Genomic DNA, 27,500 nt, shown 5'->3' on the forward strand with positions numbered 1-27,500 from the left:
ATAGATAGATAGATAGATAGATAGATAGATAGATAGATAGATAGATAGATAGATAGATAGATAGATAGATAGATGGATAGATAGATAGATAGATAGATAGATAGTTAGTTAGTTAGTTAGTTACTTAGTTACTTAGTTAGTTAGTTAGTTAGTTAGTTAGTTAGTTAGTTAGTTAGTAAGTTAGTAAGTTAGTAAGTTAGTAAGTTAGTAAGTTAGTAAGTTAGTAAGTTAGTAAGTTAGTAAGTTAGTAAGTTAGTTAGTTAGTTAGTTAGTTAGTAAGTTAGTTAGTTAGTTAGTTAGTTAGTTAGTTTGTTAGTTAGTTAACCCTTCTTTCTTTTAACCCCTGACAACCTTCGAAATCGAAGAAAAAGAACAAAATTAATTAACTTTTTTGGATTGTTTGCTGTTGAATACATTTTGTTAAAAATAATTATTATTTTTTTTTTCTTTTTTTTTGGAGTCAATGAACTTTGAAAGAAATGCAAATTATTTTTTATTTTTATTTACATATGTAGAGTGAAGAAAGACAAAAAGACCAAAAAACACTTAAAACTATTTTTTTTTCTTTGTTTTTTTTTTTTTTTTTTGTTAATTAATGTAGGGTTCAGTAACATACTTTCACATTTCAATTAAAATGCTGACAATTATGAAAATTGTATTTTAAGCGTTTTGTTTTGAGGGGATTTAAAAAACTTTTTTACACAATTATTATGAATTATATAAAACAAAATTTCAATTACATTTGACCGTTAAATGTTACAGGTTAAATAAAAAAGTTGTGTGTTGCTGGATTTTATGATTTAATAATTTGTTAAAAAATAATAATAAGTAATATAAAAATGTTTTATAATTAAAAGATTTGTTTTTAATGTTATTTTTTTAATTTATGCAATAATCATGACATTTGCAATTTTGTGTATTGTAATGTTTTTTTTTTCTCAGATTTTAATAGGATTTTGAGAAGACAGTATTCAACTATATAGTCGATATATGATATAGTCTTTGGAATATAAATTCGAGATTATAGAATTTATAGTCCCAGGACTATAGAATCATTAGTTTCGGTATTGCAGGCACTATAGTATCAGGACTGTAGACACTGTAGTCTGTGGCCCATAGACACTATAGACACTCTATATAAAACTTAAGTCTCTTTACATTAGAGACTATATCGTCTTGGACTTTAGAGACTACTATATAGATTCTGGACTTTGGAGACTATAGATTTTGGTCTATAGAGACTATAGTATCTGAACTACCAAAACTTTAGTTCCTGGACTATAGTCCCTATAGTTTCTAGAATATGGATAAGTATTACAGTTTCTGAACTATACTATAAATAGATTTTGTATTACAGAGTCTTTAATCTATGGACTTTAGAGTATTCTTGCTACTAAGACTATAGTATCCATGTCATGAAGACAGTCTATGCACTAGAGTATCGTTAGTCTTTGAACCATAAACTCTGGAATATAGAGTCTATTGCCTATGGACTATTGCATCAATAGTCTCTTTACTATAGGGACTATAATCTACAGACTATTGAGAAATGTTTATCTAGACAAGAGACGATATAGTCTCTGGCCTATTGTAACTATAGTATTATAGGCTAATAGACAGTCTATAATCCTATAGTGTTTCTAGACTTTTGAGACTATAGACTTTGGACTCTTGCGACTATGATAACTGGACTATAGTCTCTTGATTGTTAAGACTATACTCTTTAGACTGTAGAGTGTATAGTTCCTGGACTATAGAACAAAGTTTCTGGACTAGAGAATATAGAGTGTTTAAAAAACGTCTTAAATTTTTATTAAACTAAATTTCATTACTTTAATTAAATTTTTATTTAAAATACCATTATCAGATTTATATTTATATATTTTCCCCTTTTCTCTCTCTAACTCTCTCTCTCTCTCTCTCTTTTACCATTTCTCTTTACAGCTGTTAACACCATCTAACAGGAAAAACCAGAGTGTTTTAATGATACATTGAAATTTATGTCTTAAAAAAAAGAGGTAATTAAATTTATATGTGTTTTTTTATTTGTTCGTCTTTTACGATATTGATAATCAACATTTACACTTTAAGACGTGTACACTCGTGAAAATAATTAAATTTTGAAAAGACACCAAAACTGAACACCTTTTAAAAAGTAATTTCTCTTCATTAAATCATCATTATGATCAGTAACAGCAACATCCACTAAATGCAAAATTGTTAAAAAAGAGAGAGAAAGAGAAAAAACAAACTAAACAATCTAACTAAATATCTATATATTTTGTTTTGTTTGAACTTATTTAGTCACGATTTTTGGTAAAATTTTTTTTTAGCAAATTTTCAAACATTTAAAAAGTGATCACGCCACATACCCACTTATTCGCTCATTCACTTACTTACTCACTTGGCTGGCGATCGTTATAAAAGTGTAAAGTTAAAAGTAACAAAAAAAAAAAAAAAAAACCTTAAAAATACATTTTTATACTCTAACATCTAAATTGTTTTTTGAATCTTATAGAAAACCGCCTCCCCCCAAAAAAAATCAACAAACCAGTCCAACATATTACTCTTTCTTTAAGCAAAAATCGATTGCCACTGTATAGAAACAAAGCAAACAAAATTTATATATATAAAAAAATATATATACTTTGAAAACATGTGAAATTCACGTTAAAATAAAAATAAAATCACCAGCCAGAAAATGTCTGAAAAAAACCTTCACATCTGAGAAAGAAAAAAGCAAAAAAAAAAACCGTATTGAAAGAAACAAGTTTTTTTATAAACTTTTTTACCGGCCGGCGCTTTTGGCAAACATAATTTTTTTATATCTTCTACCAATATGTATCTTTTAGATGCACTAACAACCACATACACATACTAACTCATAGTTAACTTAAACACTCAAGCAATGAAATAAACTTGATTTTGTTTTCTACGAAATAAGTTAGTGAATCAAAAAAGCTTTTTTTAAAATAATTATTTATTTTGTTGTTGTTGTTTTTTTGGTGGTGTCTGTGTCATTTGGTTTTCTAACTGAAAGTGAATTTAATCAGATGTGGGTTGTTTGTTCATGAAAATAATGAAAACAATTTTGAATCAGAAAGTTAAATTTTAAACATTGTTTAATGTTGATTAAAAGTCTTATTCATGAACTTTTATCAAAGGTTTATAAATCAAATTTTCATACAAAATTTTTCATAAATTTCTTAAATTATCAGTTATATGTTCCAGTATGTTGTATCGGAAATTGCATATCACAGGCCCAATGATCAATTATGCTCCGATCCCAAAAAAAAAATCACATAATTATTTATCTATGTATACGGACAGACAGAAATTTCATTGGGGTATATCATTTTTATATAGTCTAGATCCTTACGATGAAATAGTAATTTTTAACCATACTGTTATAACATGACATTGGGTTATGTAGTTATAACACTTCAATTGGCCTCTATCTTTATAAATGCAACAGCTATGACAAGGAAAAGAAGACGTCATCCCACCTCACCTTAGTGTCATCACAAGACTGGGAGAAAGAAATGCCAGTACGTCTTATCTGGTACTACGGGTGGCCAGATGCCCGCAGAACTATGTCCTGGCTGGTCAGTTGGTTGAGGTTCCTTCGGTGGAAAAGCAAGTGGCAGTTAAAAGACTGACGTAAGGTAAAGCCAATATTTCGATATAAGTCCGAGATACCCTACAGAGGAGTGACTGTCGGACTAAACGTTGGAAATGGTTTGGTGTCAATTGTATATGATATGGAATGTATGTGGGCCTCGCCCACCCGTATACATAAAGGGGCTATACGCCAGGTACTCACGGAAAGTACCAAAATCTTTTTAGTTTTGCCCGAGAGATGATAAATCTGTTCTGATATTATCGGTGGTCGTTGTTCTTTTGGTTGGTATTACCAAGCAATTGCACGTGACATGATTAATGTCAAATTGTAGGATATCGGAACCTAAATATCAGATTCATTTTGCAAAATCAAGTTATTGTAACATTTTTATTTAAATAAATAGATGATTGTGATCACAATATCAAACAATATCAAATATTTGTTAACTTAAACTCGAGTTCTTGATTAATTTTAAAATATAAGATTTGATTATGTCAGAAGTTTTTAATTTGGTCTGTAGGTTCTCTAGTGGTTTAATCTTAATCCAATAAACCTAAAATCGGAATCACAAAGTTTTCTGTGAGTTTTGTTAATCGATAAGTGATTTTCAAAGTAAATTTGATTAACTTGCTAGCGCTATACTAGTGTCTGTGTCAGTTTTTCTGTAATTCAGCATTATGAAATTATATTATATGAATATGAGGTCTTTCCATTAAAACTTTATTGCTCTTGTAATTGTGTACTTTTTATTTAAACCGGTATTTATACCCTACACCACTTTAATGGAGATGGTATATTGGGTTTGTGCTGATGTTTGTAACGCACAATAATATTGGTCCTATACCCACCTTGATATACTCAATCGGTTCAGAATCATTTTCTGAGTTGATTTAGCTATGTCCTTTCGTCTGTCTGTCTGTCCGTCCGTCTTTCCGTTCGTTCATGTTAAACTTGTAGTCAAACTACAGGTCGAAATTTTGAAGATAATTCAATGAAATTTGGTACATGATATTCTATTGCCCTAGAGACGAAGCCTATTTCACCTAGCCCCCATACAACTGAACCCCCGAATAAAGCCTCTAAACCCTGTATTCAAACTACAGGTCGCAATTTTGCAGATAATTCAATGAAGTTCATCACATGATCTTTTATGGTACTGTAGACGAAGCTTATTGAAAATAGTTAACATCGGCCCATTATTTCACCTTGGCCCCAAAGAACTTAACCCGCAAAATAGGGCTTTTAAGTTCATAATTATGTTTAATATACTCGTCTCTCGACAAAAAGCTGCAATACCATGTTCTATACTAGTCTTGATGACCCTGATGAACTTTATAATTGTAGGGCCTCATTTGACCCTAGAACCTAAAAAACCCCCATACAAATTTTACTTAAATATTCAAAGTACAATAAAGCATTTAAGTACAATTCAACTTAAATGCTTTATTATGAAAACTAAATCACATTTTATTCGTATACAGGTGTAGGATATTATATGGTCGGCCTCGTCCGACTATAACTTCTTACTTGTTTTTTAATGCAAATCTTTAAGTGGCTTTTATCAATTCCATAGAAATTGTTATTGTAAAAGTGAAATTATTGCAATTTTATTTCGATAAGAGTTTCAGTCAAAAACTGACTCAAAGAGTAAAACATCAAGGGTTAAAATATTTTAATAATTCTTTGAATTAATGATAAATTTTAGATTAAAATGTTAAAGAAAACTTTTGCACATTTAATAGTTTTGTAAAATGTCTGTGGTGATTTCTATAGTCCATAGTCTAAACTATAAACATTACTCAGTGATATGACAAATGTAAATGACATTGCTACTGCAACAAATGCTTCAAGATCTTGTTAATATATTGGGTCTAGACATTCATTTCCATTGAGGCCTTATTAAATTTCGAAATTTTTTAATATAAATATAAATTAAATACCTTAAAGACAGTTCAAGTTTACAGACATTTCAATTATTAAAATATATTTAAATAGTTAATTTAAATATAAACTTTATAAACTAAAGCAATTAATATCGATCGTTTAGCAACTAAAACTGATAAAAAGACATTAATTTTTTTAAATATATTTTTTTTGTTAAAAATTTAAAAGCTTTTTTTTTCAAAAAGCATACTATCTCTAGTTGCTAGTAATAGTCTAATTGCTTTAACTTAGTCACACAGCAGGAAAACCAATTATTTTCTGTAATGTTGATCATGTTTTTTTTGTTTGTTTATGAATAAATCTAGTTGCAATTTAAACAAAAAAAAATCTTTAAACTTGAACTAGACATTATAAATAGTAGTAAAGTGAATAGACAAAAAAACACATTCAAATCTAGGCAAACATTTCAATTGCAATTGCCTGTTTACCTTAAAAGTAGTTTTTTCCACATTCAAACATTACGGTTAGATTTACTGACATAAAATAAATGATAGACATTAAAATAAAATAGATTTATGCACTAAACAAACAAAAAATAGATTTCTATATTTGCACATTTAATTTTAAGCTGTTATATTTTTTTGTAAAGCGGAAATATAACCCAGCAAAAACTAACATTGAAAAGTTTTTATTTAATTAAAAAGCTTTTGAAACTATTATTTATTACTTATTCGTACATATTTTAACTTATTTTTTTAATGACAGCAATGTTATTGAAGTTAATTACTTACCATGCTTATTTAAATACTTAATTAAGTCATTACATATAAGCAGTTAATAAGTTGTTTTGTGTTAAGTTGTAATTACTTTCAGTACCACAGCTTAGCTGTTTTATTATGATTATAAGTATGTATGTAAGTCATTATTAAAGTATGTACCTTAAAGTAATGCTGATGGTATGTAGTGGTCACTGAAAAGTAAGTTGTTGTATAAGTACAACTCATTACTTAGTCATAATATGAGATACCTAAATGTGAATTCTATTTCCCGTAGAAGTAATGCTGATGGTATGTAGTGGTCACTGAAAAGTAAGTTGTTGTATAAGTACAACTCATTACTTAGTCATAATATCAGGTACCTAAATGTAAATTCTATTTTCCGTAGAAAAACTTTTGTTTAGAAAGAAAACAGTCTACAAAAGACTATATTTTTATTTTTTTCTATAAAATAAATTCTAAATAATACTCTTTTTCATAGAGAACATTTAAAAGAATACATTCTTTATGAAAGTGGCTAAAGAAGACACTGCTCTAAAAACTCTTTGAAAAGATACATATCTATGAAGAACTGGCAAAAGTAAACTTTTTCTATAGAAAACTTTACAAAGTTATAACTTTCTATAAGATACTGTTTAAATAAAGACACAGAAAACAATTTTCTATAGAAATATATAAAAAGAAAATAATTTTCTATAAAAACCTATCAAGAGAATACACTTTTCTGTAGAAAACTAAATAGATTATTTTCTGTAGAAAGTAACTGTCTACTATAGATTAGGTTATATAGAAAATTGTCTTTAGAAAACTGGATTTTATAGAAAACTGTCTATGGAAGACTGGATTCTATAGAAAATTATCTAAGAACGAAACTATGCATTAAAAAGTTTCTGTCTACAGAAGACTCTCTGGAGAACTGTTTACAAAAGACTGAATTCTATAAAAGGAACTGTCTACATAAGACTATTTTCAATAGAAAACTGACTAAGAAAGAAACTTTTTTAAAAAAAGTTTCAGTTTACAAAAGACTAGGTTTTATAGAAAATTGTCTATTTATAATTTATAATTTAGAAAGAAACTTCTCTTCAAAAACTGTCTGTAGAAGACTAGTTTCTATAGAAAACTGTCTACAGAAGTCTAGTTTCAATAGAAAACTGCCTATAAAAGACTATTTCCTTTCAATAGGATTCTATAAAATAATCTAATATTAATTTTCAATAGAATTTTGTCTAAAGAAGAAAATTTTCTATGAAAAAAATTCAGACTACAAAAGAAAATTGTTTATAAAATACACGTTTCTATAGAAACATCTCTATAGAAGACTAGTTTCTATACAGAACACTATTAAAAAAAGCCTAAGAAAGAAACTTTTCTATAAAACGTTTCTGCCTACAGAAGACAGAATTCTAGTTTCTATAGAAAATTGCCTACAAAAGATCAGATTCTATAGAAAACTCTCTAGAATACTGCCTATAGAAAGAACCTTTCTATAGAAACTTTTCTATAAAACATCTTCTACAGAAATCTTTTAAAAAAGTCACTTTTCTATAGCAAATATGTAAAGAATAGATAAATGTTTAGTCTAAAGAAGACATGTCTCTATATAGAACTCCCTAAAGACAACAATTTTCTATTACAAAATGTTAAAGAAAAGAGCTTTTAAAAGCTCTTTTCGATAGAAAACTATCTGAAGAAAACACTTCTTAATAGAAAACTACCTGATTAAAACATTTTTCTTAAGAAAGATCTCTAAGGAATATAAGATCAGGAATGAAAATGCCTAAAAAGACACATTTCTAAAGAAAACTGTCTAAGGACAATTCTTTAAGAAATTTTCTAAAAGGAACAAATTTTTATAAAAAACTGTCTAGAGACAACACTTTCCTTTGGAAATTTTTTTTAAGAAAACTCTTTTCTGGAAAAAATCTTTATAAAGAAGACACTTTTCTATAGCAAATGTAAAGAATACAATTTTCTATAGAAATTTTTCTAAAGCAGACACTATTCCAAAATTACAAAACTTAACAACACACCATCCCATAGAACACTCTGTAAACACCGCAACCTGTTTAGTTTTAATCTGATTTTTGAACTCATATAACTGTCTATCGAACTACAATAATAAATAAATTAAATGCAATAACAACATAGAAATCTAAACAAATCATTAAACGTTCATTTACATTGAAAATTTCTTACCAGATCACCTCTACACCCAATAAACTTGGTATTTAAACCTTTAAATTGTTATTTAATAAAATCTGAACAACACTTTTCACTTCTAGGCATGGAAAAAGAGAATTCAGAAACAAATACAACATTAATTTGTTTGTTTTTTTTTTTTTTAACAAAATAGAGTTAAAACAGAAACATTTTAGTAAAAAGGCGTTTACACAGAACATTTTTCATTTATTACAATTAAAGAAAAACAAGAAAAAAGATCTACACTTTTTAAACATGCACGTGTATTTATGGCATTAAGTTTGATTTGACTTAAGAAGAAACTAAAAAGAAACCCCAAACAGACAGACATTATTTTGAACAACAAATTAGCCTGCAGGTTAGTCAACTCTCTTCAACACAATTGCTCATGTACAGCAACCTCACAGCTTTAGTTAAAAGTGATCATATCGAAAGCTTTTAATGAAAGAAAACACAGTGTGATTTTTGTTTTTTCTTTCATTTTGAATTTGAAGATCTTACACAGAAAGACAGTCCAATATTACCTGACACTAAAATTGCATGATCAATTTGATCGACAAGGTAACTTAAGCAATTTTTTATATAGACTACAGAGAAGAGAAAAATAAAAACGCACTTTCATAACAAAACAGGGATCTTTATACATATATACCTACTATCTCTTGAAATGTATACATATATATTTTGTGAGTTTTTGAAGGATTTTGTTTTTTTTAGTTTTTTGTTTTTCAACATATTTTCATATCCATTAGAACTTGCTGCGTATGATAGACATTTAGTAGCATTAGGGTGGTAATAATTAATAAATTATCTGTATTTGTTTATTATTAAATACGGAATTTAATTTTTTAGAGAAAAAAAACTTTTCTATAGAAAAATGTCAAAAGAAAATATTTTTCAATAGAAGAGAAGAAATCTGTCTAATGAAGAATTGTGTTTATGGAAAACTGTCTTAAAGAAGAAAATTTTCTTTAGAAAACCTTCTAAAATTAAACGTTTTCTATAGAAAACTGTAAAAGAAGATAAGTTTCTATAGAAAAATGTGTAAAAAATAACATATTATATAGAGAAATGTGCAAAGAAGTTTATTTATATAGAAAACTCATTGAAAAATAATATGTTATTTACAAAACTGTCAAAAAAGACAATTTCCATTAGACAACTGTGTATAGAAGATGTTTTTATATAGAAAACTGTCTAAAGAAGAAAACATTTAAACTTTCAAAAAATATAATTTTTCTTTAATCAACTGTCAGAAAAAGAAAAAAAATTTTATAGAAAACTAAGTAAAACAAATGTTTCTTATATTTTCTATATACAACTGTGTAAAAGCGTTACATCTCTAGAGAAATCTTTTAAAAACAGACCTTTCTTTTAAAACTCTTTAAAGATCACACTCATCAATAGTAAACCTTTTGAAGAAGACGCTCTTCTATAGAAAACTTTCTAAAGAAGGCATTTTTCTATAGAAAACATTCTAAAGAATACATTTTTCTATAGAAAACATTCTACAGAATACACTTTTCCATAGAAAATAACTAAAATTACAAACAGTTCTGTAATAAACTGTGTAAACAACACACTTTTCTATAGAAAACTATCTATAGACACTTTACTCAACTACTTAAAGAAGACTCTTTTTTTTATAGAATATTGTTAAATGAAGACTTTTCTTTAATAAAATTTCTAGAGATGAATTGTATCTGTAGAAATCTATTTATTCTTTTTTACTTTTCTATAGTAAACTTTCTAATGAAACAAATTTTCTAAAGAAAACTCTCTAAAAAGACACTTTGCATAGAAAATTTACTTAATTTACTCTTTTACAGAAAATCTTTTAAATACACTCTTCTATAGTAAACCTTTTAAAGAAGACGTACTTCTATACTAAACTTTCTGAAGAGGACGCTATTCTATAGAAAAATGCTTAAAGAAGACCCTTTTCTATAGAAATTTGTTAAATGAGACTTTTCTATAGCAAACTGTCTAAAGAAGAATCTTATCTGTAGAAAATTATTTTAAGAACACACTTTTCTATGACAAATTGTCCAATGAAGGAACTTTTCTATAGAAAACTCTCTAAAGAAGATACTTTCTAAAAAGATATGCTTTTCTACAGTAATCTATCTAAAGAATATACTTTTTTATAGAAAACTGTCAAAAAAATCTTTATAAGCACACTCTTCATAGTTAACTTTTTAAAGAAGGCTCTTTGTTATAGAAAATTGTCTAAAGAATTCTTTTTTTATAGAGAACTGATTTATCAGAACTCCTTTCTGTAGAAAACTCTCTAAAGGCATAGTAAACTTTCTAAAAAAGAATTTTATCTGTAGAAAACCATCTAACTAACACACTTTTCTGTAGTAAACTGTCCAATGAAGGAACTTTTCTATAGAAAGCTCTCTTAAGACACTTTTCATAGAAAACTGTCTAAAAATACACTTTTTACAGTAATCTATCTGAGAAATATACTTTTCTATAGAAAATTACCTTAAGAATCTTTCTAAAAATACTCTTCATAGTAAACTTTTTAAAGAAGATACTCTTCTATAGAAAACTGTCTAAAAAAAGTCATTTTTCTGCAGTAATATACCTAACGAATATACCCGAATACAATAAAAAATTGTCTCAAGAATCTCCTTAAGGACACTCTTCTATAGAAAATTCCTAAAGATGACAGTCTTCTATAGAAAACTTTCTAAAGAAGACGCTTTTCTATAGAAAACTGTCTAAAGAATACTTTTTATAGAGAATTGTTTTCTCAGAACTTTTTTCTATAGAAAACTTTCTAAAGACAACTTTTTCTGTCAAAAGAACCTATTTCCTATAGAAAACTATCAACTTTCTAAAAGAGACGCTTTGTATAGAGTACTAAAGAAGACACATTTCTGTATAAAGATAACACTGCTCTATAGCAAACTCTCTAAAGAAGACACTTTTCTATAGTAAACTCTCTAAAGAAAAAGCTTTTCTATAGTAAACTCTTAAAAGGAGAAATTTTGAATAAAAAACTTTTTAATGAAGATACTTTTCTATAGAAAATTTTATTCATAGTAAATTATCTATTGACAGCTATCTGAAAACGTTTCTTTCTGTCGAAAGAAGAAGCTTTTTTAAATTAAAGTCTAGAGAAGAAACTTTAGAATAGAAAACTGTTAAAAGAAGACACTTTTATATAGAAAATTTTATTCATAGTTAATGATGTTAAAGACTGTTTAAAGAAGACACTTTTTTATAGAAAAAGTTTTAAGGAACACACTTTTGTGTAGAAAACTTTCTAAGAAAAACATTTGTGTAAAGAATGCACTTTTCAATAGAAAAATTTCTAAAAAGAAGAATTACTCTACACGCAGAGAAGAAACATGTGGTAACTATGTTCTAAGAGAAACATATTATGGTTAAAATAATGATTGTAGTCTAAATATATTATGGTTATTGTAACAATTATAAATATCATACTATGATTATATACAGTTAAAATATTTTATCATAATATTTTTTATATAACGATCCAATGTGAAATAGAATAAAAATAACATTTATATAGTTTTGATAACATTACATTGTTACAGTGAACATAGTTTAGTTGTAGTAACCATGTTGAACTATGTTTTTTCTCTGCGTATAGAAAGCATAGAAAAAAGTTAAACATTTAGGATAAATAAAAGTGCTTCCTATAAAATGTTGTTGTTTTAAGTAAATATTTATCAAGTCTGATCATAACTATAGTTTCCTTCCTGTTAGTTTTTTTCATGATTTAAACTATATTTAGTTTTAATATTATATAATACAATCAAAAACATTTAACTGTGCAAAACAAAATAAAAATTATCTCACTGATATGACTTAGTTTAGTTTATGATTTCATTCATACTATTATATTTTTTTTTCTAAACAAAACTTTAGTATTTTTGTGTTTCCAATTTTTATGAAATGTCATATAAATACATCTAAATTCATTTTAATTAAAGATATAATTAAAATTAACTTAAAAACACATAAATATGACTTAAACCATTTGCTATTTTGCTAAAAAAAAAAACAAACGAAAAAAAATTAATTACTGAAACAATCATCACTGAAACAGACAAACCAAAAATAGACAAACATATATTTAAATAAAATTACTTAAAATGATTCACTTAAAAAAAACAACATAATAAATAAAAATGATGAAATGTTTTAAAAACAAATATAAATATTGTAATTATTTTGAAAGTAGTACACTGAGAGAAAAAATGGGTAAAAAGGTAACAAAATTGATACTACCTGGTGTCAAAAGTGAGCTCACAACGTTTGTTAAGAATGTGTATAACGTTTAAATATCATCCAGTTATCATTTTGAAAAGCATTGTTGTAATTTTGACAAAGCATCGTTGGTCAGAGAGACAAGCCAATGCAAAACGATCTGCGGCGGCAGCGCAACCATTTTCGATTGGCGGCGTCAGCTTATTATAGAAAATATCGACGGCGGCTAAATTGTCGGCTCAATTTAATTTTTTCTTCAGAAATCGACCTATAAACGTTTATTATATTGAAAATACTCTGTATAATAGTCTTATATATATAAACAAGTCTCTATATAAGTTTTTTCTGATAAGAAAATTAAAGAAGAAATTAAATTAGTGGCAACTCCGTTTAAATTTGTTAAATTATTTTCTGAAATACATGTGCGATTCCAGTCATTATCAGCGGCTACATTTATGCCGGTTGAGCTTTTGAGCCGAAAAAAGTCGTCGGCTACGATGCTTGCAAAATATGTGCCGAAAGTCAGCCGCCGTCGATTTAAGCGTTCTTGGCTTGTATCTCTGTCATTGGTATTGCAACATCAAATTGTTATCATTTCAATAATACTCCCAGCAGTTCGACGGGACAGTCCCGAACTGACCACTTAACCTACCATTTGTGGTGGCCCCTATCCACCTGACTACCCAGGTGCCCAACCACCCTACAGAGGACAGTCAAAAATAGTCAAAGGATGGTAATCTCCAAATGGGTTCTTGGAAGTCAGTCACATTACTTGCTATTTAACTGGGTCTACTTCTCTTGCTATAAAACTAGGACATGAACGTGTTCTAGGATAGTGACGATTTACTTTTATGCTTGATGAATGGCCCAAAACATGCTAATTGAAGCCAACAGGTGGTTAGATATTAATGCAAATAAAGGATAAAAATTTCAAGTGTCTACTCTCTAGAATACTATGGGACATCAATATGACGATTGACCCGAAAGATATAAATTTGAGTCAACTAGATGGTGGCATATTAGTAGAAAGTAACAATCATTTCTCCAAAAGATGGGTAAAATAACTATTTTCGAAAGTTCAATAAAACGAGAAAAACGTTTAAGAGTCTAATCTCTAGATTACTTGGAGACAGTAAAAGGACGATTGCCTCTGCTCTCACTTACAAAGGAGACACTAAAGTGACGACTCTCTTCATTTTCGATTAAAAAAAGTTTATTTGTGACGAAAGACCAAAAACATACGAATTGGAATCTCTATAATCTCTAGGTTACTTGAATACAGTAAAGAGACGACTGTCTCCGCTCCTGCTTAAAAAGAGGACACTAAAGTGACGAATGTCTTCTTTCTCGATTACAAAGGGTACATTCGTGACGAATGACCTAAAACATACGAATTACAATCATCCAGGTGGTAAACTATTAGTGGAAATTGCTGTCTTTTTCATATGCATTGACTCTTTGTCGAACTGCTGGTTTTTCTGTCATTTTGACAGTGCATCGTTGTGACTTAGACAACGAACCGTTGACATTTTGAGAACGCAAAGTTCTGTGTTGTCACTTTGGTAACACATTATTATTTTTTTGTTGATTTGATAACAAATGGTACATATCTTGACAACGGATGTTATAAAAAATTTTAAACACTTTCATGTTAATTTTGGTATCAGGCTTGTATTATATTTTCCCTCTGTATACAAACACTGTGCAAAAAATAAAATCAGCTGATTTTGTGTATTTATAAGACATTTATTTATTTTATTTTATTTTTTTTTTTTTTTTTTTTTTTTTTTTTTTTTTTTTTTTTTTTTTTTTTTTTTTTTTTTTTTTTTGTTGGTCATATTCTTATTTTCATTTTTTCAATGAAATACTTGATGTCAACGAAATTTTTGTTTTTGGTTTCTTAAAAAATAATATACAAAAGAATGAAAAAGAAAACATTAATGAGACACAAATAAACACCTACACTCAAAAAATATTAAAAAAAAATAATAATAATTATAATATTCTTTAGAATTGACGTTTGACATACAGTGAAACATAAAAAAACAAAAATATTTTTTTTTATTTATTTCGAATATATGATGTGTGAGAACTAAAATATTTTATTATTTTTCGCTCAAATATATAAATATAAATATAATAAATTGGATTAACACACTTTTACTTAAGTAAATATCTAGAACAAAAATGACACTACTAAATCGTGCAAATATTCATAAATAAATTTTATTTAAAAAAAGTAATGAAAATATTTGAAATTTTTTTTAATAGTTTTAAATATTAAATAAATGTTTAAAAACATTTTTTTTGGTTTTTATGAATGAACATTTATTAGTAAATAATAAATTAAATGGACCATTTGAGAAAATTTATTATATCAGGTGTTAAAGATGTTCAAAATAAAATTTACTTTTCAATATTTACAGTAGTATAATTTTGAATACGATCTTTCATAGTTTGTTCCAAATATTTATAAAGAAAAATTTTGTTAATAGATAATTGACTTTTTATATAAAACGACACACTTTTCTATAGAAAATTGAGGACACATTTCTGTAAAAGGCTTCCTAAGAAGATGATTTTTTTAGAAACTTTTTTTTTATAGAAAAACGTTTTACGAAGGTACTTTCCGTAATAAAATTGACCGAAGTACAAACTTTCTATAATAAATGCTTTATAGAAAACTAGTTCTTATAGTGAATTTATAAAAAAAGACACCTTTCAATAGAATAAAATCTATAAAAGACAGAAAAGTGTCTACTTCTTACAATGGAAACACTTTGTATAGAAAATACTTTTCAATAGTAGATGCATTTTTTATAGAAAATTACTTAAAGAATTTCTATGAAAATTGTCTTAAAAAGAAGTTTTTCTACAAAAAAAAAAAAAAAAAAAAAAAAACAAATAAACGAAGAAAGAAACTTTCCTATAGAAAATAGACTTAAGAGACCAATTTTCTATAGAAAGAAAACGCCTTTCTTTATTTATATAATCTTTATCTACAAAATGTTGTCCAAAGACTACATTTTTCTATAGAAAACTGTGTGGAGGAAAAAAGTGTTAAAATCACTTTTCTGTAATAAAATTTAAAAATACACACTTTTCTATAGAAAACTGCTTACAGAAGACACCATTTTGTAAAAGACTGAATAAAGAGAATGATTTTCTATAGAAAACTATCTAAAGAAAAACTTATCTATAGAAAACAGTTTTACGAAGTTACTTTTTTAGAAAATTTAATATAGAGCACACATAGAAAGAAAACTCATTGTGTAGAAAATTCTACAAAAAAACTTTTCTATAAAATATTCTCTACATAAGACACTTTTCTATTGAAGGCTGATTAACAAAAATACTTTTCTACAAAAAAAAAAGACACATTGTATAGCAAACTGTTTAAAAGAACAGAATAAAACATCTTGTGTAGAAAATTCTATAGGATAAAACTTTGCTTAAGAAATTTAAAAAAAAGATAATTTTCTTTAGAATACTGTCCACACAAGATACTTTTCTATAGGAAATTGTCTACAGAAGTATTTTTTAGAGAACTGCCTACGAATCCACTTTTCTATAGAAAACTTAATACAGAGGAAGGTTTTCTATAAAAGATAGATGTTTTTTTTATAGAAAACTGAGTAAAGATGAAATTTTTATACTTTTATACAAAAACTAATATTTTATACGAAAACTAACGATTTATATAAAAATTAACGTTTTATACTAAAACTAACGTTTTATACTAAAACTAACGTTTTATACTTAAACTAACGTTTTATACTAAAACTAACGTTTTATACTAAAACTAACGTTTTATACTAAAACTAACGTTTTATACTGAAACTAACGTTTTATGCTAAAACTTTAGTTTTATACTAAAACTAAAGTTTTATACTAAAACTAAAGTTTTATACTAAAACTAAAGTTTTATACTAAAACTAAAGTTTTATACTAAAACTAAAGTTTTATACTAAAACTAAAGTTTTATACTAAAACTAACGTTTTATACTAAAACTAATGTTTTATACAAAAACTAACGTTTTATACTAAAACTAAAGTTTTATACTAAAACTAACGTTTTATACTAAAACTAACGTTTTATACTAAAACTAACGTTTTATACTAAAACTAACGTTTTATACTAAAACTAACGTTTTATACTAAAACTAAAGTTTTATACTAAAAGAAACGTTTTATACTAAAACTAACGTTTAATACTAAAACTAGCGTTTTATAATAAAATTAAGGTTTTATACTAAAACTAAATTTTTATACTAAATCTAACGTTTTATACTAAAACTAACGTTTTATACTAAATCTAACGTTTTATACTAAAACTAACGTTTTGTACTAAATATAACGTTTTATTCTAAAACGTTTTATACTAAAACTACAGTTTTATACTAAAACTAACGTTTTTACTAAAACTAATGATTTATACTAAATGCAATGTTTTATTCTAAAATAACTTTTTGTTCCTTAATGTACGTTGTATACTAAAACCAATTTTTTGTGTTTAAACTAACTTTTTATACTAAATCTTACGTTTTATATTAAAACTGAAGTTTTATATATTAATGTTCTATACTGAAACTAATATTTTATTATAAAACTAACGTTTTGTACTTAAACTAAAGTTTTAAACAAGATTTCCATTTTTTATAATAAAAAACTTACAAAAACAACTTTTTGGCATTTGAAGTTTATATATTAAAATTTTAAACAGAAATCTCTTCAAAGTCTGCCCTCTTATCATCTCAGACATATCCGTAATTTCATTTAAAATTTTTTCATTTATTTAATTCTCCTTCCATTATTGTACTTAATCACTGTACTCAATAATTATTAGATTAACAATTTCAAAACTTAATTAACAATATCATACGAATTCAATCGTTATAATAGTTTCAATTCATTTCTAATAATATTTATATGAACATCTATAAATGAATGGAAAACCTTCACCTATACGCTAATTAAATGTTCATATATTTGTATTTATTTGAATTTCATTTGAACCATAATTTGTTGAAATTATGATATTTGTTTGCTATTAATTGGCGGTGAACTTAATTACTTTTAAAGAAGAAATGCAATTCCAAATGCGTCTCGATATTAAAAGGATATTAAAAGGCAATTGACTAAAAGTAAATAACAAATAAATTGGATTTTGAAAATAAATATTTTCGATTGTCAAATGGAAGAGATATTTAGAGGACAATAATGAATTTGCTGATTGGCGGTATATTCAAAATATTGGACACTCCTAATTTAAAGCAATCATATTTTAATAACTGCTATATGTTTTTCCATTTTGGATTGTGTCACATTGTCTGATTTAATTTCTATTTCTTTTCATACATTGTATAGTTTCTCTATGTGTGTTTTTTTCGTTTAGATTAAATTAAGTTTGCATGTCTACAGATCCCTCCAGTTATAGACATTAGTTTTAATAAACTTATTTTAGTTTTTGCTTTTGTTCCGTTTTTTTTTTTTTCTTTCAACCCGCTGGCCAATTGACAATCAACTAACAATAATCAAATGTGTAGGTGTCATATTTTTCAAAACATTTAACTAAATCCCCAGCAATAATCAAACTGCAACATGCAATACAACACAAATGTATACTTTCCCAAAATAAAACAAAACTCCAACTAATAATACTCTTGAGGTAAATAGACAAAGTCACTGTTAGTATCGCTAAATAAAAATAGGAAAAAAAAAATAAACAATTTATGACATTCAAAAGGTTATTAAGCTCCAGTTAAAACGTTACAAAACTGAATGCCTCATGTTGCACATACTGCAGCCATACATACAAATAAGCTTAGATATATTATTGAAAGTGGCAAATGTTTTTTTGCTAAATAAATTAATCGAATATAATAAAACTGTCATGTTTAAAAAATTATACATTTTTAAAACACCTTTCTCTCACTCTTACTCCATGGCTGAGGAAATTAGAAAAATCTTTTTACAAATATATATAAAAATACATACATATGTATGTTATATATGCAGATTGAATCTAAATTAAATTTATGCATATCAATTGGATTTACATTAATTTTCAATTTCAAATTTGATATAGATTTTAAACAGTTTTTGTTTTCACACATACACACATGAATAAATAGAAAATATTAATTCAAATCATATTTATAGTAAAATTAAATTATTAAACTAAAAGTAATTGGACATTAGTTTTATTATACAAAGGTATTTTATCATTATCCGTTAGTTTTAGTATAAACTGTAGTTTTAGTATAAAACTGTAGTTTTAGTATAAAACTGTAGTTTTAGTATAAAACTGTAGTTTTAGTATAAAACTGTAGTTTTAGTATAAAACTGTAGTTTTAGTATAAAAACGTAGTTTTATTATAAAACTGTAGTTTTATTATAAAACTGTAGTTTTATTATAAAACTGTAGTTTTAGTATAAAACTGTAGTTTTAGTATAAAACTGTAGTTTTAGTATAAAACTGTAGTTTTAGTATAAAACTGTAGTTTTAGTATAAAAACGCAGTTTTATTATAAAAACGTAGTTTTATTATAAAACTGTAGTTTTATTATAAAACTGTAGTTTTAGTATAAAACTGTAGTTTTATTATAAAACTGTAGTTTTAGTATAAAACTGTAGTTTTAGTATAAAACGTAAGTTTTTGTATAAAATGTTAGTTTTAGTATAAAACGTTAGTTTTAGTATAAAACGTTAGTTTTAGTATAAAATGTTTGTTTTAGTATAAAACGTTAGTTTTAGTATAAAACGTTAGTTTTAGTATAAAACGTTAGTTTTAGTATAAAACGTTAGTTTTAGTATAAAACGTTAGTTTTAGTATAAAACTTTAGATTTAGTATAAAACGTAAGTTTTAGTATAAAATGTTAGTTTTAGTATAAAACGTTAGTTTTAGTATAAAACGTTAGGTTTAGTTTAAAACGTTTGTTTTAGTATAAAACGTTTGTTTTAGTATAAAACGTTTGTTTTAGTATAAAACGTTTGTTTTAGTATAAAACGTTTGTTTTAGTATAAAACGTTTGTTTTAGTATAAAACGTTAGTTGTAGTATAAAACGTTTGTTTTAGTATAAAACGTTTGTTTTATTATAAAACGTTTGTTTTAGTATAAAACGTTTGTTTTAGTATAAAACGTTAGTTGTAGTATAAAACGTTAGTTTTAGTATAAAACGTTAGTTTTAGTATAAAACGTTAGTTTTAGTATAAAACGTTTGTTTTAGTATAAAACGTTTGTTTTAGTATAAAACGTTTGTTTTAGTATAAAACGTTAATTTTAGTATAAAACCTTAGTTTTAGTATAAAACGTTAATTTTAGTATAAAACCTTAGTTTTAGTATAAAACGTTAGTTTTAGTATAAAACTTTAGTTTTAGTATAAAACTTTAGTTTTAGTATAAAACTTTAGTTTTAGTATAAAACGTTAGTTTTGGTATATAACTTTAGTTTTAGTATAAAACTTTAGTTTTAGTATAAAACTTTAGTTTACGTTTAAAACATTAGTTTTATCTTTGGATAAATCGTTAGTTTTAGTATAAAACGTTAGTGTTGTTATAAAACGTAAGTTTTAGTTTAAAACTTTAGTTTTAGTTTAGTTCAGTTTTTGCAAACCGTAGTTCTCTAGTTCTAGTTCTCAAAACAATCACATAAAAATTTCTTATAAAGAGGATGTTTTAAACCGTTTAGCCGTTATGTAATGGATCAGTTTCGCTATTAAAAAGTTTAAGATAATTACAACAAAATTCCCATAAGATAATTCAAATATATTTTAGTAGCTTTTTAATTAAATTTTTATTAATAAAAGCTTTTGTATTTAGAAAAAAATATATTGAAGGTTTTTTGTTTTTCACTGCATTTTTCTATGCACGCAGTATAAATGACGTGTTTTTCCATTATCACGATTATTATTTATTATTTAAAAAAATATATTATAATATTTATACTATTTATTGTATGTAGTTTATTTGAACAGCCTTTTACTAAATGGAAGTGCATTCATCAGATATTTTTGTTGTTGTTGCTATTTTGTTGCAAAAAATTTAGCAATCTACATTTTTTAATAAATAACAACTAATTCCAACACCCTCAAAACAATTTTGTCTATTTAACGTATTCATTGAAATAAATTTCTAGATGTGATGTCCAACCTAGAGGTATTCTTTATGTGATGAAATTAATAGGGAGATTAAATGTTGATCTCAAGATAATAAATCTCTTAGGAGTTTAGATAGCTTAATAGTTCTCTTCATATTACTGGTTTATGTAGTAACTAAAGTTATAGTTAACTTACAGTACTAATTAGTATACATATACAATTTCTGGCACTTTTCCAATATACTGACACAACACTGTTTAGATTACGTTGTATTTTCGTATGAAATTTAGTGCATTTGATTTGCATATTTTGTAATTGAGACTGAATCTGATTTATATGCATTATAACACTACGAAATCTGAATCTAAAATTAAAACACATAAACAGCAATTGAGCATTACAAAAAAATGAATACTAAGTAAATCCGAATATAAATGATTATTTCTTGACCCGTGCTAATTTTTTTCCATAAATGATTATAATAACAAAATATTAATCTCAATATTTAGCACATATGTATAGTTGAAAAAATATATATATATATATTTATCACTTCAATTTGTTTAGTTTTAGAGATTTATTTTCAAGTCTCATACTAGTGTGGTAAAATAGTTTTGAAGTTGGGTTTTAACACTCTACATCATTGAAGTTTTTGAGAAGATGAACATAGTATGCATTTGTAGTATCTGAAAGCAATGATTGTAAATTCAGACTAAAGTTAACAAATTATCATTGAATAACTTTTAGAATCATTACATTCATTAGGTCTCTATTTTCAATATACATAATCTGAAAAATATCGAATACAATAGGCTATTTTTGGTCCAATGTCAAACCTTTTTGAAATTGTTATGTAAACTTACATAGACCCCTTAATAATATAGTTGATTCCGTAAAATTATAGAGTAAAAAAGAAGTTCATGGAACGACCTTATGAATTTTCTTATTAATATATATGATATAGCTATATATCTACCAATTTGTTTTCAAGATCTTTTAAAGACTCATTCAGAATATCTGTTGATGATAGTGAATTGGTTAAATATCCTCTGTTTGAAGACCCATTTAGAAACTCATAACAATTAACCTTCAGCTATCGCCATCGTGTTCTATGTGCATTTTAAATACTTATGTCTACCAAAATTATTTTCAAGATCTTTTAAAGACTCATTCAGAACATCAGTTGGTGGTAGTAAATTGGTTAAATATCCGCTGTTTGAAAAAGCATTTAGAAACTCTTAAAAATTCCAGCTATTTTTTGTAGGTTAGCTGGATTTACAAAAGATTACAAAAGATCTAAGAAAATTCACCTACAACCCTAAGAGTTCCTTTTAATGGAGATTTTGGCACAATATAGCATTATTGTTTAGAGTTCAGTTTCGTTGACAATAAGAGGGAATGCGGACCTTAGAACTTTCATCATGTCTTCTTGATGAATACTATATTTGGAATAAATCCGCTTCCTAGATATATATTTAGATCTAATTTGACGAAAGTTTAATAATGCCAGCTTTTTTGTAGGTTAGGTAGATGTATATTACAAAAGATCCAAGAAAATTCACCTATACCCCTAAGAGTTCCTTTAAATGGAGAATTTTGCACAAAATCGCATTATTTGTCGAAGTTCCATTTCCTGAACAATAAGAGAGAATGCAGTACCTCCAACATTCCAAAATCTGTGTTCTTGATGAATGTTATATTTGGAATAAATCCGTTTTCTAGATATATATTTATGAGAGAGAGAGAGTTTTGCAGCATTTCAATGTTCTCTATGTATGATTTCATTCCCGTCTCTATAGGTACCAGTATTAAATTAACGCTTCCATATTTTCGTTTTCAAACATTGTTTTCTTTCCACGTTGCGTCACATAGTTTTGGGTTCGTTAAGTTATCATTCTCAAGATCCCTTCACTTCAATATGAGGTACATTTGTTCTTTCATTCCGGCCATCAACGAGTACTTACTGTACGACATTCAGTCGTCGTTTTGTCGAACAAAATTTTACTTCGTTATATGCTCTCTTCACTTTATAGCAAGTAAATTCGCTCTTTTTATTATACAAACTTTATCTACATTCACATTATTTCATTCTACTCTCCTTGTTTCTACACACCTTTTCATTAGTATGGGATTCAGCCTTCTTCAATTTAAATTTGCTCTTTCGTTGTCCGAATCCGAGAGTCCTATTACTTATATAATGCAAACTTTACTATAAAAGATAATTCGCGACATTCATATTCTTTCGTTCTCCTCTTGTTGGTTCCACACACCGTTTCATTGGTATTCAATCTCTTAAAATCCAACATCAATTAACATGACTCTGGTGTAACGATTATTTTTCAGATTCATTGATCCTCAAGTCTGTTTTATCGGACAGTTAAGATTCATTTTTCGGATATTTGGATATAGATATTCTATGTGGTATCAGTGCCCCGTACTTCCCATAAATGTCTGTCTTTGGTATTCGATTTGGCACGAACGTTGATTCAGTATAACCGTTCAACATCATTAAGCTATAAGTACCGCCTTGGCCAATACCGATATGATATGTTGGTGCTAACCTCTGAGTGGTGTCACCATTTTAATATCTAGATCGGTACATATAGATCCTTTGTAGTTCGAAACTGTTTGTTCGATTAATTTGGAAATCTAATTCATGTACATACTAAATTTATGGAGCGTCGATCCTTAATTAGTTGCAAGTATCCATTAAGAACCTAAAGAATCTGATCTAATGTAGGGTATCATAAGATCAGAATACAAATATTCTTCTTACTTACTTTATTTTTTGAGAAGTAAAGAAAATAAAGAACCATTAATTCAAACAAAATAAACTTGAATTAAAACGATGATGATGATGATGGTTGGTAGTGGTGGTGATGCCAACTGAAATGATGTTGAGCGCATATTGTTAATGATGAAAAACATGTTTTAAATTAAACCATTAAAAAATTCAATTCAAAATATTAATGCCACTTAATAAAAATCACAACAACCGCAATCTTCTATTGTTGTGTTGAATCCCCACCGATGTTTCTTACTTCTCGCTCTTCACTTTTTTTTTTTTTTTGTTAAGTAAAATTTTTAAAAAATTTCGTTTGCAAAAAAAACCTAATGACGACAAAAATCAATTTAAAAGAATTATTTTGAATTTTAAATCTAAATAAGAAGTATATGTATATCGCCATGTATGAATAACTTTACCACAGCCCCTTTATTCTAACATACATACATGAATTTTTTTTTGATATTTCTCTGTAGTTTTATAACCTTGACTCAATAATGTCAGAAACCCAAAACCAATATTACTTAAAAATTCGCAACAAAAAAAAAAAAAAAAAAAAATCAAAACACCACAGAGAAAATAAATAAAATATGGAAAAATTTACTTCAAAATAAAATTAATGTGATTAATGTCAGTGTATCTTGTTTTACCTCCGATGCATCATCTCAAAAATCACGTCATTACTGCTGAATTTTATATTAATGTCTTTATATATAAAAAAAAAACAGGAAAGTGATAGAGAAAAGGACAAATATATAAAAATGTTAATGATATCGAACATCTAAATTATAACCACAATTAAGGCGATCAGCGATGACGTGTTTTATTATTTACACTCTACATTATAAACAAATATAATATGATTGTGACAATATTTTTATGCTTGTAGTGATTTTAATGACATGTTTAGAGCTTTCGGTGTAGCAACAGATTCATATTCTGATCAGTCCAAACGGATGTGTATACATTAAGGGTTTATGTTCAATGTCCTATAACCGTATTTGACTAAGACATTTAAAGATTACAGCCGTCTGGCTGTTAGAATCGCCTCATATTTCAAAATAATGTTTTATGTGCTTTTACTGACTCAAGCAACATGTACGCTGAAATCTCTATAGCGATCAGAACATATTTTACTATTGAAGCAATATTCTGGGACCACTTGTTCAGACTATAAACTTTATTACAAGTCAGAGTAAAGATATAGATTAGGATTTAATAGGCAATAGGCTAGACCATAAGCAAGACTTTTGTTTATATTTAATTCGACATTATAGAACAGATTAAAATGTATTCTATAATCATATAGAATAAACCTTTGCACATAATATAGACCATACTATGGACTAGATTATGGTCATGACTATATTATGTATAAAAAGTTACACTACAGAAGAGACTGTATTCTAAACTAGAGTTCAGTCTGCAGACTAAACTCTAGATTGAATTATCTATAGATTTGAAAACAGACAATGATCTTCCTAATTACGCAATATTTTTCTAATTTTTCCTATTTTTCTATAGGAACTATTAGACCGATGTTGGGGGCTAAACTAGAGTTCAGTCGGCAGACTAAACTCTGAACCATTGACTGGTTTATAGACTATATTATTGTCTGGACCCTATTATAGTCTAAGGACTTATCTATAGATTTAAAAATAGACTATAATCCAGACAATAGTCATACTAATTAGGCAATATTTTTCCACATTCTCCTATATGAACGAATGGACCCATGTTGTCCACTTTTTGAAACAAAACAAAGATATATATTTGTGCAAAATGTCGTCAATCTAGCTCTTCCCCTGTTGGTGGATATATAGTTTAATGATTAGGACTAGATATTTAGTGCGCATTGTAAATTTGTTAAAGCAAACATACATATAAATGTAACTGCAAAACAATCATAATACTAAAATGATTATGTCAAACATATATATGTTTGCAGCAACCATTTCTAAGAAGAAATTTGTTTGTTTCAATTTAAACTTAGATAGCAGACACTACAATATTGAGAAATTAAGTAAAGTCATTCTATAATGATTGATGGAATCAAATTCACTAACATTTTATGTTTTATGTTATACGTCTTTAACAACTGTATATTTCTGCAAAATATTGTGCATCTAATGGCTTTGTTTAGTCATCTATGCTGTTTTCAACAGGCAGATGAATAGCAACTTGTTTGCAACAACCATTTAAATGTAATTGCAAAATAACTATAATCATTAAACGATTGTGTTAAGCGTATAACAGTTTGCACCAACAATTTCAAAGATAAATTTAACAAAATATGTTTATGACAAGTTTAACTCAGATAGCAGATATTAAAATATTTTGGATATGATTCCAGCAATAATGATTGCTGGAATCAAGTCACATTTGTTTCTACGTATTAGATGTCTTCATATTTGTGCCATATTTTGCCCTTCTAGTTCCTCCCTTTGATCATTCTTTGTGTCTTCAACAGACAGTTATACGAATGGCAACTTATTTCCAGCAACCGTTTATTTGTTAATGCAAAACAACCATAATCATAAAATGATTGTCTCAAACGTAAATTTACAATATGTTTATGAGAAGTTAAACTCAGATAGCAGATATCCAAATATTGTTTAATTAAGTAATGTTATTATATAATGATTGCTGGAACTATGTTTATTCATCACTTTCATAAAGTGAAAAGTGAAGCGTCATAATTTAAAACTATATGCTTCTAATTCCCCCCTTTGGTCATCCATTGCGTTTTTAACAAACAGACGAATAGCAACTTGTTTGCAGCAACCATTTATATGTAAATGAAAAACATTTATAATCATGAAACGATTGTGTCAAATGTATAACTTTGTTAAAGATGAATTCGAAAAAAATACGTTTGCAGCAACTTAAAGTTAGATAATAAAGATCAAAATATTGTGAAATATGTGTTTAAGATTAATTAAATAAAAAATGTTTGCGACAACTTAAACTTAGATAAGAGAGATCACAATATTATGAACGTAAGTAAAGATTGCAACAGCCTTGTCCAGCCTTTTTTATATCTGCTGGAAATCTAATGGAAAATTTATATCTAATGGAAAATTATTCTATATGATTACTGGAATCATATTCACTTAAATTTTTAATCTGTTACAAATTTTTTTAAAAGATCTCTTCATTAACTTGAAAATTTGTATTTAAACAACACTTTACAATTGCAATAATTACATTGTTTTAATAACTATTATTAAACAAACTAAATATTTATTTATATTATTAAAAAAATTGTTTCCCCCTAAAGAGCACAAACATATTTAAAACTTTAATTACATATTTATTATTTATATTTTTTATTACTCGCATATTTTTGCATTTATTACAACTATTTGTAAAATATATCGTAACACTTCACTATTGTATAATTAATTAAAGTTTTAATTAACTGGATGCATTTTTATTTGTTGGAGAATATTTTACGTTAAAATATTGTATTTGTTATAACTATTAAGATAATAAATAAAAAAAACGTTAATTTCTCTATTTTTGTAATACTTATGTCAGTTAAATGATTTGCAAATTCTAATCATGAGTATAATATATAGACCTTCCGTTGCTGTCACACTTTCAGTTAAATATTGCGGTCTAGTTTTCTTGTTGTTATTAAATAGCTTCTTTTTTATTTGGCATGGAAAATTAAGTATTATTGTTCTTTTAATAAATTCACTTGGTATTTTTCTTTAGACTTTTAAAGGAATGCAGTGGTTCGGGTTTAATATTTGTCCGTCCGTCTGTTTGTCTGTCTGTCTGTCTGCCTGTCTGACTGTCTGTCTCTATATATCTATCTATCTATCTATCTATCTATCTATCTATCTATCTATCTATCTATCTATCTATCTATCTAT

At 26.6% G+C, this 27,500-nt stretch overlaps 1 protein-coding gene across 1 annotated transcript in view; it reads left to right on the forward strand.

Moving 5' to 3' along the window:
* LOC111684312 (protein windpipe) overlaps positions 1–27,500 on the forward strand; it is a 67,776-nt gene that overhangs the window by 10,537 nt on the left and 29,739 nt on the right. Inside the window, exon 2 of the mRNA XM_023446452.2 lies at positions 1,945–2,018. The gene's annotated coding sequence lies outside the window, so the exon portion shown is untranslated. The remainder of the gene's footprint in view (positions 1–1,944; positions 2,019–27,500) is intronic.

Source organism: Lucilia cuprina, chromosome 6 (assembly GCF_022045245.1).
Source record: "Lucilia cuprina isolate Lc7/37 chromosome 6, ASM2204524v1, whole genome shotgun sequence".
Taxonomy (NCBI): domain Eukaryota; kingdom Metazoa; phylum Arthropoda; class Insecta; order Diptera; family Calliphoridae; genus Lucilia; species Lucilia cuprina.